This window comes from Equus quagga, chromosome 5 (assembly GCF_021613505.1).
Source record: "Equus quagga isolate Etosha38 chromosome 5, UCLA_HA_Equagga_1.0, whole genome shotgun sequence".
NCBI lineage: Eukaryota > Metazoa > Chordata > Mammalia > Perissodactyla > Equidae > Equus > Equus quagga.
In genome coordinates, this window is record NC_060271.1 from 121,864,786 (window position 1) to 121,883,213 (window position 18,428).

The window sequence follows — 18,428 nt, forward strand, 5'->3', positions numbered from 1 at the left end:
GACTTACAACTAAGATATACAAGTATGTACTGGGGCTTTGGGGAAAAAAAGAGAGGAAGATTGGCAACAAATGTTAGCTCAGGGCCAATCTTTCCTCACCAAAAAAGAAAATAAAAGAAAAGCATAAACAAGAAGAACCAATCAGAAATAAAGAATACAATAGTGGAAATGAAAAATTCACCAGAGGGACTCAATAGCAGAGTAGATGATACAGAAGAATGGATCAGCAAGCTTGAGGAAAGATTAGGGGAGATCACCCAAGCTGAACAGATAAAAGAAAAAAGAATTAAAAGGAACAAGGCCAGTCTAAGGGACCTCTGGGACAACATCAAGCACACTAACACTTATATTATAGGTGTCCCAGAAAGAAAAGAGAGAGACAAAGAGGCAGAGAATCTATGTGAAGAAATAATAGCTGAAAAGTTTCCCAACCTAAGGAAGGAAACAGACATGCAGGTACAGGAAGCACAGAGAACACCAAACAAGATAAACCCAAAGAAGCCCAAACCGAGATACATTATAATTAAAAAGTCAAGAATTAAAGATAAGGAGAGAATCCTAATAGCTTCAAGAGAAAGGCAACAAGTTAGATACAAAGCAAATCCTATAAGGCTATCAGCTGACTTCTCAGTAAAAGCCTTACAGGCTAGAAGGGAGTGGCACAATATATTTAAAGTGCTCAAATAAAAAACTTACAACCAAGAATACTCTATCTGGCAAGGTTATCATTCAGAATGGAAGAAGAGATAAAGAGTTCCCCAGACAAGCAAAAATTAAAGGAGTTTTTCACCAAGAAACCAGCCTTATGAGAAATGCTAAATGGACTCGTTTAAGTGGAAAAGAAAAGACCACAAAAAGGAATAAGAAAATTATCAAAAACAAACAAATAACAAAAAGGAAAAACAATAGGGGCTGGCCCCGTGGCCGAGTGGTTAAGTTCGCGCGCTCCGCTGCAGGCGGCCCAGTGTTTCGTTGGTTCGAATCCTGGGCGCGGACATGGCACTGCTCATCAGGCCACGCTGAGGCAGCATCCCACATGCCACAACTAGAAGGACCCACAACGAAGAATATACAACTATGTACTGGGGGGCTTTGGGGAGAAAAAGGAAAAAATAAAATCTTTAAAAAAAAAAAAAGGAAAAACAATAAAGTCACTCGTAAATGCAAATGTACAGTAAAGGTAGCAGATCAACCACCTATGAAGCTAACATGAAGGTTAAAAGACAAAAGTACTAAAATTATCTATTTCCATGATAAGAAGGTAATGGATACACACACAGAAAAAAAGGAAGTTAAATACCATATCAAAAAGGCAAAATATGGGAGGAGAAGAGTAAAACAGTAGAGTTTTTAGCAAGAGGTCAAACTTAAGAGACCATCAACTTAATATAGATTGCTCTATACGTAGGTTATTATATATAAACCACATGGTAATAATAAACCAGAAACCTATAATAAATACACAAAAAATTAAGAGCAAGGAGCCCAGACATAATGCTAAAGAAAGCCGTAAAACCACAAGGGAAGAGAGCAAGAGAAGAAGAAAGGAACAGAGAAGAACTCCTAAAACACTCAGAAAAAAAGTAACAAAATGGCAATAAGTACATTCTCATCAACAGCTAAATTAAATGTCAATGGACTAAATGCTCCAATCAAAAGGCATAGGGTGGCTGATTGGATAAAAAATAAAGACCTATATATATGCTGCATACAAGAAACCTAAAGACACTCACAAACTTGGAGAGAAGGGATAAAAAAGATTCTCCACACAAATGGCAATGAAAAGAAAGTTGAGGTAGCTATACTTATATCAGTCAAAATAGACTTTAAAACAAAAACTGTAATAAGAGACAAAGAAGGGCGCTACATAATGATAAAAGGAACAATCCAACTAGAAGATATGACACTTGTAAATATCTATGCACCAAACATAGGAGCACCTAAATATATAAAGCAATTATTAACAGACAGAAAGGAGAAATAGACAGCAACACATCTAACAGTCCAGTAACACCAATGGATAGATCATTCAAACAGAAGATCAATGGAAACACTGGCCTTAAATGACACATTAAACCAGGTGGAAGTAGTAGATATGTACAGAACATCTCATCCAAAAACGCAGAATACACAACTTTTTGAATACACATGGAACGTTCTCTAGGATAGGTCACATATTAGACCGCAAAACAAGTCTCAATAATTTATAAAGATTGAAATAATACCAAGCATCTTTTGTGACCACAGCAGTACAAATCTAGAAAACAACTACTAGAAAAGGAAGAAAATTGGAAAATCCACAAATACGTGGAGATTAAATAAAATGCTACTGAACAACAATTGGGTCAATGAAGAAATCAAACAAGAAATCAAAAAACACCTGGAAACAAATGAAAATGAAAATACGGCATGCAAAAATTTATGGGATACTGCAAAAACGATTCTAAGAGGGAAGTTTATAGCAATACTGGCCTACCTCAACAAACAAGAAAAATCTCAAATAAACAATCTAACAGTGTGCCTAAAGGACCTGGAAAAAGAAAAACAAACAAAGCCCTAAATCAGTAGAAGGAAGGAAATAATAAAAGTCAGAGCAGAAATAAATGCAATAGAGACGAAAAGAACATAAGAAAAAATCAACGAAACAAAGAGCTGGTTCTTTGATGAGATAAACAAAATCTACAAACCTTTCACTACACTCACCAAGAAAAAGAGAGAAGTCTCAAACAAATAAAAGCAGACACAAAAGAGGAGAAATTACAATGGACACCTCAGAAATACAGAAGATTATAAGAGAATACTACAAAAAGCTATACATCAACAATTTGGATAATCTAGAAGAAATGGATAAATTCTTAGAATCATACAACCTTCCAAAACTGAATAAAGAGGAAATAGAGAATTTTAATAGACCAATCACCAGCAAGGAGATTGAAACAGTATTCAAAAATCTCCCAAAAAATAAAAGTCCAGGACCATATAACTTCCCTGATGAACTCTACCAAACTTACAAAGAAAAATTAATACCCATCCTTCTCAAACTCTTTCAAAAAATTGAAGAGGAGGATAAGCTTCCTAATTCATTCTATGAAGCCAATATTACCCTGACACCAAAACTGGACACAAAAAAAGAAAATTACATGTCAATATCACTGATGAACATCTATGCAAATATCCTAGGTAAAACACTAGCAAATCGAATACAGCAATACATTAAAAAGATCATACACCATGATCAAGTGGGATTCATTCCATGGATGCAGGGATGGTTCAACATCCACAAATCAACCAACGTGATACACCACATTAACAAAATATAAAATAAAAATCACATGATCATTTCAATAGGTGCAGAGAAAGCATTTGACAAGATACAGCATTGATTTATGATAAAAACTCTGAATAAAATGGGCATAGAAGGAAAGTACCTCAACATGATAAAGGCCATATATGACAAACCCACAGCAAATATCATTCTCAATGGAGAAAAACTGAAACCTATCCATCTAACAACAGGAACTAGAGAAGGAAGCCCACTTTCACCACTCTTATTTAACATAGTATTGGAAGTCCTAGACAGAGCAAGCAGGCAAGTAAAAGAAATACAAGGGATACAAATTAGGGAAGGCAGAAACTGTGACTATTTGTATATGACATGATTTTATATATAGAAAACCCCAAAGAATCCACCAAAAACTTTTAGAAATCATAAATGAATATGATAAAGTTGCAGGATGCAAAATCAACATACAAAAATCAGTTACATTTCTATACACTAACAATGAAGTAGCAGATAGAGAAATTAAGAATACAACCCCATTTACAATTGCAACAAAAAGAATAAAATACCTAGGAATAACTTTAACCAAAGAGGTAAAAGACCTGTACACTGAATACTAAAAAGCATTGTTGAAAGAATTTGAAGACACAAAGAAATGGAAAGATATTCCGTGCTCTTGGATTAGAAAAATTAACATAGGTAAAATGTCCGTACTTCCTAAAGCAATCTACAGATTCACTGCAATCCCTATCAAAGTTCCAATGACATTTTTCACAGAAACAGAACAAATAATCCTAAAATTTATATGGAACAACAAAAGATCCTGAATAGTCAAAGGACTCCTGAGAACAAAGAACATACCTGAAGGTATCACACTCCCTGATTACAAAATACAATACAAAATACACTAGTAACCAAAACAGCATGGTACTGGCACAAAAACAGACACACAGATCAATGGAAGAGAATCGAGACCTACAAATAAACCCACACATCTGTGGACAGCTAATTTTCAACAAGGAAGCCAAGAACGTAGAATGGAGAAAGGAAAGTCTCTTCAATAAATGGTCTTGGGAAAACTGGACAGCCACATGCAAAAGAATGAAAGTAGACCATTGTCTTACACCACACACAAAATTAACTCAAAATGGATTAAATATTTGAATGTAAGACTTGAAGCCATGAAACTTCTAGAGGAAAACATAAGCAGTAGGCTTTTTTACATCAGTCTTAGCAGCATATTTTCCAGTACCATGTCTGACCAGGCAAGGGAAACAAAAGAAAAAACAAACAAATGGGACTGCATCAACCTAAAAAGCTTCTGCACAACAAAGGAAACCTTCAGCAAAACAAAAAGATAACCTAACAATTGGGAGAATATATTTGAAAACCATATATCCGATAAAGCATTAACATCCAAAATATATAAAGAAATCATATATCTCAACAACAAAAAACTAACAACCCAATTAAAAAGTGGGCAAAAGATCTGAACAGACATTCCTCCAAAGAAGATACACAGATGGCCAAGAGGCACACGAAACGATGTTAAACATCACTAATTATTAGGGAAATGCAAATCAAAACTACAATGAGATATCACCTTCTGCCCATCAGAAGGGCTATAATTAACAAGACAAGAAATATCAATTGTTGGAGAGGACGTGAAGAAAAAGGAACTCCAATACACTGCTGGTGGGCATGCAAGCTGGTGCAGCCACTACAGGAAACAGTATGGAGATTTCTCAAAAAACTAAGAATAGAATTACCATACGACCCAGCTATCCCACTACTGGCTACTTATTCAAAGAACAAGAAAACATGAATGTGTAATAATATATGTACCCCTATGTTCATTGCAGCATTATTCACAATAGCCAAGACTTGGAAGCAACCAGGTGCCCATCAAGGCACTAATGGATAAAGAAGACGTGGTATATATACACAATGGAATACTAGTCAGCCATAAAAAGGATGAAATCTTGCCATTTGTGACAACATGGATGGGACTTGAGGGTAACATGCTAAGTGGAATAAGTCAGAGGAAGAAAGTCAAATACCATATGATCTCAGTCATAAATAGAAGGTAAAAACAACAGCAAATGCATAGAGACAGAGATTGGATTATAGTTACCAGAGGGGATAGGGGAGGGAGGAGGGCAAAAGGAGTGATTAGGCACATGTGTACGGTGATGGAGTGTAATTAGCCTTTGGGTGGTGAATATGATGTCTCTACATATAAATCGAAATATAATTACGTACATCTGAATTTTTAAAAATATAGATTTAATGAGTATCTACTATATACAAGGCACTACTCAATGTAAAAACAATGTCTGCAATAATGAATATGACATGAAAAATCATCCTCAAAAACAGGGAATATATAGAAGGTGCCAAAATAATTATTTCACAACGATAAGAATGTTAGGAGAAGAGGCAAAATGAGTTAAGATTGACATAATTAGGAAGGCAAAAACTACAAAAGAAGTTACAGTGAATGGAGAAAAATATTGGGTTCATAAAAATGGAGTAGGTGCTGGGAAAAAGCTATAAATTTTAACTAAAAAATTGAAAAATTCTGACTTTGTTTTATAAGCAATTCATAATAGACCTTTTTTTTTTTTTTTTGCTTTTCAATGTTTGTTTTGAAGTAAAGTAATATGTTCAATGCGAAGCTTTGGTTATTCTGAAAATAATGCTGCTGAAAATAGACTGGAAGCATGTCACAGTTAACTTGGCCACAATTGTCATTTCCTGTTCAAAAACATTTTCTAAATATGAAAATAGAATTTGGTAAATGTTGTTTGTTTTAGTACTCTGCGGTGTGCTCCATCAAAACCTCTTGATGATCACTGGCAAATGACACAACAGTCATTTCCCCTTACACGTCTAAGAGCAAGAACGTCTTAAGCTGTTATAACGTTAAGCCTTATCAGTGAAGGTATAGAATTGAAAATCTTTAAGCTGGGAAAAAAAAAATGATTTAAGGGTTTGGATAAATTTCACAGGCCCGTAAAATGGTATTAAATCAGTTCTGAAAAGATTTGAAGAGGACACAACACCCTGTAAGTGTGTTACACTTTGGTATCATTAACGAATGATTGAAGAACACAGAAGAGGGAAATGTGAGATGGAATATCAGGATCACATAAGACGCTGAAAGTCTTAAGAGGCATCTGGACCACGATAGTTGACAACTCAGCTGTTGTTCCTTATCACACAGATACTGATCACTGTGGGAAAGCTTGCTCTCAAAGCAGAACTCCTAAAGCCAGGGAATGAGGGAGGAACTCAGAGACAATATTTTGTTTTTATGTCTCGTATCAACTCAACAATGCTGTGGCCTTGCATAATTGTGACCACGGGGGACATCAGGCTGGAAGTCTTAGGAAAACTAGACTATCAGTGAGGGAGAAGGCAAGGACAATATTCAACAAAATGAATTAAGCGATTACTGCCTTAACCTCTATGTTCAATATCCTTATGTGGTCTCCTGGCTGTCTTGGGTCTCCATCTATGGTTCTACTGTCATCCAAAATAGTTGTTTTTAACCCCTATGTTAATGTAATATGTTTTTCAGTCAGGAAACAGGGAAACATTTCAGCCAAAAACAAAGACTAGTTTATTTTAACTCCTTTCTTTCCATACCTGCTAAAGACAACAGTGGTGCAAATGGGCACAACAGACAAGGGCTGATTTTTCTTGATGATCCTGTACCATTGCCTGTTCTGTTCTAAGTACTGTCCATGTCTTATTTACTTAACCTCACAAGAAGCCTGTGAATCCATTTTCAGAGAAGGAAATTGAGATCTAGAGAAGCTAAGCGACTTCTTCAAGCTCATGGAGCAAGTAAGGATGGAAGCAGAATTGAAACCTAACCACCGAGCCCAGGAACCCACACTCTTCTCTACCACACTCCAAGGACAGCTGTGGATGTCACCAAAACTCCCTTGCTGGCAGTCGGAGAACAAGGTGCTGCATGCTCAGGTTCCCAATAAATAAAAGGCCAGAATTTTGTTTGAGCAATTGAATTTCAGGTCCAGAGACTCTAAATTTGATCTATTAAAATATTTGAGCTACCCAGTTCAGAGACTACAGCAGTCTGTGTTACCTCAGAGTACAAACCTCTGCACTTCTGCTGTTAGCTGATTCTCAGAGCCACGTGCCTGGAAAGCAATAAAATGCGAAATATGGGAAAAGGATGCTATGACCCATCCCTGCTGACATTTGAGGTATTTCAGTTAAAAGCAGTGATATATTCTCATTTAAAAGGCAGGGAACTGATATTGTTACCTTTATTTTTACAATGCCATAAAAGGAAAGCAAACCAGCATGTTACACAGTAGAGGAGGATTATCAAATGCTAACTAGCCCCAAAATTAATGGAAACAGGTGCCTCACAAGATAGTTCCTCCCAGGATAACTCCTCATGTAACCTGATCTTTTTCTTCTAATACAGACTTGCATAGTAACTGACTGGTCTAGGGCTCACTTCCCATAGATTCCCATTCAGTACCTGGAGCTAATATGACACTTTAACTAACGTGTTAATGACTGTGGAGTACGTAAAATGTTGCTCCTCTGAGTACACATCTATTTTACAAGAGCTGATGCTTGCTTGTGGCACCAGATTCTCAGTCTGAGATGGCTAGATAACATAAAGGGAAGTCAAAGCCAGGCTAGATATGAGTCAAGACAAGTCTTTACAAGTCAACGCAGTTGCAGCCAGATAAGGGTGTAGTCAAGAGAAGAGAATGCATTGAGAGTTACTGGTTGGAAGAGACAATAGGTGCTGGGGTCACTCTAGCTTAGGAAAGCAAATCTCAGGCTATAGCAATGCTGTAGACCAACACTTCTCAAAATTTAGTGTGCATAAGAATCACCAGGAGATTTTGTTAAGAGGCAGATTTTGCATCAGTAGGCTCGGAGTAGGGCCTGGGATCTGCATTTCTAATAATTTCCCAGGGACATGCAATCTGCTGGTCTGTAGATCATGTTTTGAGAAGCAAAGCTGCTGATCAAGCAGAAACATAGGCCTTTCGTGGCACTGGGTAGGAGAAAATGGGAGGCATGCCCAGCCCCTAACAATAACTAGAAGGGCAAATGCTCAGCCATCTTTTGAAGGGAGCACAATCATAAGGCTTTCTCCTCAAAGCCAAAGTGTATATTCAGCTGATTGTATACATCCAATCACGGCTTGTTAGAGCGCTTTTATTCTGGACCTAGTTCTTGTGTGGCAGAGAGCCAGTCTTCTGCCCTCTATGTATGGGAAGCATTATGGAGAATGGTAAGAGCAGGGGCTCCAGAGTCACATGAATTGCGTTCAAGTGCAGTTTCCATTACCTACTTGCCATTTTGCCTTGGCCACAGTTTTCTTTTCTATGAATCATTCTTTCCTTAGTTTTAAAGCTGGAAAAACAATACCTTTTCTGTTATATTAATCAAGAAAAGCTAACCATTTTAAGAAAAAGTTTCCAAAATTTAATGGCTTCATATAATAAAACTATATTTCTTGTTTACACAACAATTCAGTAATGGTGTTTGACAGGTGGATTTTGACACAGTAATTTAGGAATTCAGGATCCTTCCACCTTGCAGCTCCATTATTCTCTACATCTTCTGAATTCTCCCATCTCAGCCAGGGGATAGGGAAAGCATACAGAGAAGCCTGCGGGAGGATTTTCATTAGCCTGGTTGAGAAGTGGCATATTATCAATTCTACACATATTCTATTGACTAGAACTTAGTCACTTGGCCCCATTTCAATTCTGGGGAGACTGAAAAATGTAATCTATCTTTATGGCCAGGACAAAGAGGAGATAAGTTTGGTGAATGCCTATCCTATGCTGTCTCAATCAGAGAATTAAGTCTTAATGCCCTATGACACCCATGAGATGCAGTGAATTAACTTCTGTCTTATTCATGTAAGAATCGAGGCCTCTATGTACTATCCTTAGAAAAATTGAGAAAACCAGCACTTGACTAGTTTTCTGTAGTACTTGGCCAATCTTTGCTATGCCTGCATACTTCAGAAGATGGCTAGAAGATCAAACGGGGCAATATATATAAATACTCTTAAGCTCCATAGGACTATCTGAATAAAAGCTGCTACAGAAGAGAGAAAGAAATGAAGCAGGCTGGGGTTGGGGGCAGTAGAAGGAACAGCGGCAGGAGAGGTAGTAGGCACTGTGCAAGGTGGTTTCCTTTTCTGCATTTCTTTTTCAATACTTTAAACTTCCTGGTCTACCTGACGATTTCTTAATCCTTCTAGAAGACGCCCTCTGAAGTCACTTTCTCCATAAAGCTTTATTGAACTCTTCCTTCAAGCCCAATGTGTCACTAATTTCTCTATAAACTCCAAGCAACATAATGCATTCCTCAATTGGCACATTTCATGTCTGCAGTTATTTATTCATATACTTACCTCCCACTAAGAACAGAAGTCACTTTGTATTCCTCACCCTTTGCTTGACACATAGTATAAGGCATTTTATTCACATGTTCTGAAAAGCTTTGGGTTTTTTGTCAGAGCAGAGAGTCCTGTTGTCTCTTTGGACTAACTAGAGACTCTATATGCAAGCTTAAATCCTCTGAGATTCCAGGGCAGGGTCCTCAGGAGCTATCTCATATTTCTCATGCTGATACAGTTCATCCATTGGTGCCATCCATAAACTGGTCCTTAAACACATCCTTAAACTAGACCAGGGGAAAAGTAATCCATGGGAATTTGGTCCCTATGATTGGCAAGCATAGTGATGATGATTTCAGAAACAGGGGTATGCTGGTGTAAATGATCCCTGGGGGTTAAGAAGGTTTTCTCACTGCTCCCCAGATTACTCTTCACAGACATCTACATTCAGTACTAAATTTGGGTACATGGTGGCTTGGATATGATGGAGGAGTACACTCTTCCATCACTCCTTGTCTGAGGAAAAAACTTTGTTTCCCAGAATGGCTGGGAGCTATGGTTTGTATCTCTAGAAGAGCTCTGTTGAAAAGATGAAGATAGAGGACTGCATTCTCTATCACTCACTGCTGAGTAAAAGAGATGAGAAATCTGTCTTGCAAACCACCTTTCTCAATTTAGTTGCACTGGAAAATCAAATAAATGTGTGTTTTATCTGCTTAATCTCATGAATTCTATGCAAGCCTAGCCCAGTGACTGACTGTGACAAGCCATCAGAAATATCTTCTTAATTTTATATTTCCCCATTTCACAATTTCTTGATAGATGATTGTATCTGACAGCTTTTAATCCATGTAAGAGTGATCATTGGTGATGAGGGCTTTGGAAGAATTGTAGGTATATTGTCCTCCTCCTTGTGCATCCCTTTACCTGCTTTTTAATCAACCGATATGCCACACACTGACAGAGTCTTTCATTACATGCTCTATTCAGGGCTTCAGTATTTTTTACTGCTAGTACATGATAAACAGCAAAGATGCACCCCCTACTACAAAAACAGATTTATTAATAAATAGCTGACACTTTGTACTTTTGCAGAATACCAAAGCAATTAGTGACAACAGCAGAATGATTTTCAATACCTACAGAGCAAAATATCATATTGATTCAAGCTCAAACCTGTCTCTAAATAAGAGCCAAGGAATTTTCTACTGTATTTGGTCAATTCTTTTAAATAACGGGTGGTAAAAAAGAAAATACATCAGTAAAACTGCTTTAAATGTCCTTCCCCTTGGTTCAACTAGATATATTAGCCAATTTGTCAATATAGAATAACTGGTAGACTAATGGCACCAAAAATTATTTTAGTTTCTTTTTTATCTTATACATATATAAAAGCATATACATGTATTTTATTGACATATCTATAGGCATACAGTTATATATATCACCAATAAAGCTCATCATCTCTGGATTTCATGTAGAATTGAGATGTTCATTTGATTTAAAAGCAGAAGATTCATTGTGCTAGAAAATAGAACATTTAGATCATGAAATCTAAGAATCACAAAGTCATAGGACTATGAGCCAGAGGAAATTCAAAGAGATGGACTGGTCCAGCTTCTTCCCTGGGAAATATGATGTTATTCCTACTCCCAACCTCTCCTAAATCATGCAATATTACAGACGACTCTTTGAATCCAGGGAAAAGAACCTCATTATCCAGCAAATGAGAGTTTGTGATGGATCAAGAATTCCACACTCCCCAGTTCTCAGTGCTTTCCCCAAGAAGAGTGTGCCTACTAAAATCTGAGCACTGTTCTAGGTGCTGGGGAGGCAGCAGAGAACAAACACAGACAACAGTCCTGTCTTCGTGGACCTTTTGTTATTCTCAAAAGAGACTGTCCATAAATAAGTGAGTAAATAAGCCGTATTTTAGGAAGTGATCAATGCTACAAAGAAAAGCAAAGTAAGTAGAATAGGGTATACAGAGGGGCAGGGAAATGGACTGCCATGTTTTGAATATGATGGTCAAGAAAAACCTCACTGATAAAGTGATGAATGAGTAGGGACCCGAAGGAAGGGAAGAAGGGAGTCACATGGCTCTCTAGAGAGAGAGGACTCTGGACAGTGACCCCCGGGTGGAAACACACTTAAGATGCTCACTCATGTGCCTGCTGCACACTTAGTTTTCCTCGGATTTATCTGACCATATTCTATCCCTTTCAACTTCTTCGTTGAAACTGTCTTTTCTTGCTTCTGTCAGAGACTAAGATAGCTCCACAAATCATCACCTGCTTCCGCCATGGCTTCCAAATCTTGGAGCTGTGCCATTTTTGAGTCACTGCCTCCGCTTCTATTTCAGCCTCTCAGTATAATTGTCAACCTCCCCCTCTTCTGTGCCCGGTTCATCTCAGGACACCTCACAGTTCCTCAGCTCAAGGGAGGCATACATATTCTCTCCTGTCACATTCAACATTTGAGGCTTATTTGACCCAATTTTTTTATCTTGAATTTTAGTTTCACCTTATGCCTAATCATCCTTTGAGAGGAGATGAGGTGAAAGGGCTGTAGAGAGACAGGTTACAAAGTGGGTCTGTACTTTAAGTAGAATCGCAAATTAAATATGCCTTTTTATTTGCCCATTACTGGATATCCTCTCTGTGCTAGGCTTCATGCTAGATGTTGGGGATACTGAGATGACCAATCCTCAAAGTGTTTGCAAGAGACAGTTCTTTGCCGTAAGCAATCACCCTGTGTCTAAGGGCAGCACTGTAGGGGCTGCCCACCACCCAGCTCCAATCCAGTCCTCTCCACATGTGAGTCTTTTGGGGGGGATTGTCATGCGTATGTGTGTGCGTTTCAATGTAACCAGCACTGTGCTATGGGCTATATGGCAGAATAAAAAGTAAAATACATGATTTCTCCTAAGGATTTGGCTGTTTAGTTGGTATGACAAGATATAAATATATACCTGGAAAGTTATATAGAAATGCCCCTTGAAAATCATAGTTCAAAACCACAATAAGAATATTAGAACAAAAATTACTTATTCTTGTCCCCAAGCCACTTCCCAACGTTAAACTCATCTACTCAAAGGTAAATCAATAACCGCAAAGGAATCAGCAACATTACTGCTGACATGGATTCAGCTGTCCCATCAGTGATTTTCTTTATTTTTTGTTGTAAATAGCAAAAGCAAATTTTCTATGAATTCCATTTTTGGAAGCATCAAGGTGCATCCTTCTTTATAAATCCAGGATCTAATTGTATGTACTCAGGTATAGGAACCCATTAGCCAATTTTCATTTCCACTAATGATCTTAGCAGTTCACCTAAATTCCTGTCTTTTCTTTTTTAATTCTACATGCTTGCTATCTGATAAAAGTCATGGAAAATGTCTGCTGTAGGACGTTTTGCTATTTTTTACATTTTTCTGAACATACTTTGCTTCTGACCAGCTTTCCTATCTGAGAATCTTGCTCTGCCTTCTACATTACTCCTATATCGGGAACACTGTCACTGTCCATCTTATTTCTGTCTCTTTCCTTCCACTCCTCTGCTCACTCCTGTTAGTATTCCATGCATGTAAACTGCTCCACCAAGTTTCAGTTCTGTTAAGTTTGAAGTAAATATGTAGAATAATATATTCAGATATTAGCTTTTCTGGTTGAAAAGCTCTAATGAAAAAGGAATACCTGTGCCAAAGCAGCAATATTAAAGTTAGAAATGGAGGAGCAGGTCTGCCTATATGGCGGGTCCAATTTTGCTCAAAAAGATAGGATTCCAATAGGTACAGTTTTCAGGAGTCATCATTTATTTGCAGGCTAACTAGCAAATGTATTATTTATTTATCCTCATGTCAAATTATTCTCTCTGATGTGATTTTGAACATCCTGGGCAACATTAAGTCTGAATTCTTATCTGCTATAACCCAGGATGCTGTGTGCATAGCCATTATTAGTTTGTCCCTTGAGCAGTAGGTAGGATGTAGGATCTTCAGGGGACTATATCTTCCTAATGATCATCCTATGCAAATCCTAGTGAATCGCCAGGAGTTGCTCAATCTCCTGGCTAATGACCAGATGACCACAGTTGGCCAATCTCCTGGCCAACAACCAGATGACCAGGCAGATCCTGGAGCAGATAATGACATTTCCTTCAGAATGCAGAAAAATCCTGATTCCTCTTGCTCACGATGTTACATTAACAGACATTGCAGACCACAGGAGAAGCCAATATTGGCTCTGGACCTCTGCTTACGGGAAACGGTAATTCACTGAATGTTTTGGTGCCTGACAATCACCTAGCATAAATTAAATGGGGAAGTTAGCACCTTTATTTTTGCCTTTTGTGACTTTTTAAAAAGTCAGATTTCCCTGTTTTTCCTTCGCAAGATAAATTTCAAAGTTTCAGCAAAGTCCAGCATGGGTTTGGTGCTCATATTCTGGCCGCACAACCATGTCCTTGTGTTGCCCAAGCGTAGGTGTGAGGCACATTTGCACGTTATGAAGCATGCTGTCGCTGTTTCAACTGTTCCTGCTCTCATCGCTAAGAGCATGTTTTCTTCAGCCACATGCCCCTGGACTTTTGAGGAATGTAGGACAGCTACAAAGCCTGAAGGGCAGTCATTCTGCAGGGGCATTGCCTGTCCTCTCTACTTTCCATAGTTTTCTCTCTTACCACACTTTAAGCTTGTGGGCTAGGAAGGCAGATGGTTAACCAAATGGTGAATTTTGAAGACTCAAAGGAGGAAGTAGGGGTGGAGGTATCTTCTTTACCTGTCTGTAAACATCTTCTATTAATTAGGTTGATAAATATTAACTGAGTATGTATTCTTTGCCATGCCTTGTGCAAAGCTCTATAGGTATCTTCAAAAAGCTTGCAATCTGTTATAGAAATATCCATGTGAATATGCCGTGTAAGCTCATCCACACCTACTGCCATTACAGGGATTTACCCTATCTTCGAGATCTCACTTTACATCCACTTCATCGTAATTACTACTCTCTTTTATGTCCTCTCCTATCTTCTAAAGCATGGTGCTTCAAATGTGATATAGTCTGCCTACAGATGGCTGACAAATGTAACATAAAATCTGTTTATTTAGACTCTATTATTCATCCAGGAAGCATGTACTAAGGACTTAGTAGGTTTTGAGGGAAATAAGAAAGAGCTCAAGTACTATCCCTTCACTGCAGGTGTTCGTAACCTGGTTGAAGGGACAGAAGAGATACACGTGAAACCTGGGGCAAATATGTGCAACACAGTGTAATAATAGAGGTAAGTCCCATGGGAGGCCAGACAAGATGGAATAAGTGTGTGTTGGACAGGGGGACAAGGCTGCATGCCAAATTTGGACACCAGAGAGTTTCCTGAAGAGATTTGCAGAGCAGAAGAAAGGCTTCCAACTTCATTAGATCCTAGAGTGGTAGTATGTACTGTTGCTGTTTAATGAGATATACACGGATGGTATTCCGCCATGATTTCTCACACCCACCTCGAAATATGTCATATACAACATGATACAAATATTCAGGATATTTAAGATGATAATTTTATCTTCTAAGTTGTAGCTCTTTCTCTCAGAATTTTTCAAGATGTTGTAGTCAGGCTAGCAGGTGAGACCACTGAGCATACTTGATTTGGGCACATTTTGTGATCTCTAAGGAAGAAACTTGCATTAGTTTAAGAAGTCTTAGCTTAGAATCTATGTGTTATCCAAGGCTGTGGTGGGCACTACTGGACATACCAGAGAGGAAGACACAGGCCTGGCAGTACTAGGAAGAGCACCAAACTAGGGGTCCTTGAGGGTGAATTCAGTTGCATCCTCCAGTTACTAGGGTTATCACTTTGAACAAATAATTTAAGCCATCTCTACCTCAGTTTTCTCATCTATAAAATAGGAATTATTATATTGGCCTTGCTTTCATGATACCTGTAAACATAATATATATCACAGATACAAAAAGCTCTTGTAATTATTGAAGTACTCTCAAAAATGCTTCAGATTTCAATATCTACTTCCACGCGAGTTAAAAAAAATCCTTTACTATCATTATGGATGAATTATTCATTTGGAAAAAACACACACACATATATACACATACTGTATATATATTCAGTTTTTTATGTATTCATATATATATTCACACATCTTTCTTATGTATATATATATGTGTGTGTGTATATATATATATATACATATATATATGTATATACATGAATGAAACAACTGGGAATCAATTCTAAGTTTAAATTTAATAAATATGCCAAGGCAATAACAGTTTCTGGAATTGCTAACAGATCTGAAAGTACAAGAATGGAATGTGTGGGGGTAACGATGTCCAGAATCCTTGCTGGCAGATACACAGATCCATGTGGGCCTTGAAGGAAGTGAAGAGTGATGGCTTGTTCCACCAAGCTGGGAATATATCTTACTTGAACCTTGAGTCACTGACCTGTGGTTATGTGTGCCCAACACAGCATCCCGATGCCCTTTGAAAAGATCTATTTTTCCACCTCCCTTTGGATAGAGAAGTCAGCAGCCATCTAAGAAGCATGTGTTTTACGTGTTCAGGATGACTATATTCTTAGATAGACAGAGGGAATAAAAGGCTTACTACAGAGTGATTTTATAAGGGCAGAGTCACCTCGATTACAGACTTAAGATTTAACTATCTGAGGTGAATTCATTATAACTCTATTCACTTGGAAACAAAATGTCATTTCTTGTGACCCAATAAACCAAGTGTAATTACTGAAAGTACGTAAATGACAGAACTGAAAATTTTCTCTTCCTGATCATGCTCATAACCAAGAAGCAAATTCACATATCTAAATAACTGATAACTGGGGAGAAACACCCAATAGAGACCAAACACTTTGGACAGAAAGCCGACATTAAAGATCACGTAAAATAGTTAAGTCTTCTGAGAGATCTTGGGCTTTTTGACAACTGTAAGATTCTAATGTGAGTTTCTCTATCCCTTAGGAAATATTTAACTCACATTGAAATTTATTTGAAGAGACAGAAACCTGGGGACTATGACTGAAAATGCCTGGCATTGCCCTTTGCCCTCTAAAGCAAGAGATTTGACCCTTTTAAACATTACCAGTGACTTCCCACAATTCCTTCCTTTCAGGGATTTCAATCCTTTGCGGTGCAAAGATTACAAACAAATAATCCTCTGATTACTTCTAATGAAAACACTTATAAAATTCTTCATATGATAGTCAAGTGAAGTCAAGTATACCATTCTGTGCTTATTCGGGAACCACCAAGTCAGTCTTTTCTCTGTTTCAGCTTTTCACTGTTGAATACTCAATTTTTAAGCATTATTAGGAGAAAAAAAATTATTCTGTTAAGCATTTCTCCCAGTGAAAATCTGCCTAAATGACTTCTTATTCATAAAATGATGCCAATTCCTTTCCTAAAACTGTATGTACCACTCAATGATATATGATTAGAAATTATGAGACCAATTTTCCAAAGGTGCTTCTTAATTTGCATCAGCAAAAAAAGAGTACTTATAATTGTCCATGCAAATCAAGGACTTTCATATGCAAATACTTATGTGTGGATGTAATTATGCTGCTCCAATACACAGACTGAGATTTTAATCTGTTATACAAGTAAGTGTGTAAATACGCATTTGTATTTTTAGTTACACTAGAAAAAAAAGTGTCCACGTGTGTAACCATTGATAGGAACAGAAATGAAAGAACCAGCAAGGGTCACCTGTTATATTACAGATAAAGTTATTTTCACCAGCCAACACATTATAAACAGAACTGCCTTTCTCTTCTCACCCACATGCCCTGTCACAGAATCTTTATCATTGAACCAGACTTCATCTTCTATTATAATAAATTCACTCTGTGGAGCTTAGTTACCCTCACTTTGCATTTTGGTTACCATTGAGTCTACCCATCCTCCATCCTTTCAGACATGTCTGAACTCCTCTATTGTTTGAGTTGGTTTCCCAGTAGATGCCTCAACCTCTTATAAATCTAACTATGCAATTGATGCTGGGGAAGGAGATGCCACTTGGTCAAGTTAACAGAAGCTCAGGTCTAGCCCAACTGGAAAGTATGTTATAAAAATGTTTGCCCAAGGCTGTCTCATCTGTCATATACTTTCTGAGAAATCATAGTTACTTCAGGGCAAATAATTTTTAAAGGGATGATATTTTGTTCTAAAAATCTAAGCTATTCTGCCAACACAAAACTAAAGACTTCTATACCACAACAAACGAACAACTCTCACTCTGGGGAAGCTTTTTCTCCACACAATGAAGCAGTATAAAGAGACAGATCTACTTACTGGAGAGGATGCCGGTACTAATTGACAAGGTGGCTCATTTTAGTTTGACCCAGAGAGGCTATTTCACTGGATGGCTAAATCATGAAGCGTTGTCAAACCAGGAACATTTCTCCTTCCTTCCCCCACTCCCCCATGAATAGTGAAAACTAATGACTAGAATAGATTTGCCTCGTTTGACTATACATCATACCCTATTTTACAAAAATCCGAAAAAGAGAAAGCTTTACAAGTGACAGCTAGTGATCGTCTAACTGGAAAACTTGATGATATAAGCTGTGACTGTTTTCAATCTGAACGTGTAGCTCATGGTCTGAATAATTATATTTACTTTCTTTCAGGAGCAAGAAGAAGCTAGGATGATGTGACCTAGATGAAAGATATTAAAATTACTAGAACATTTAAATGGTTTAATG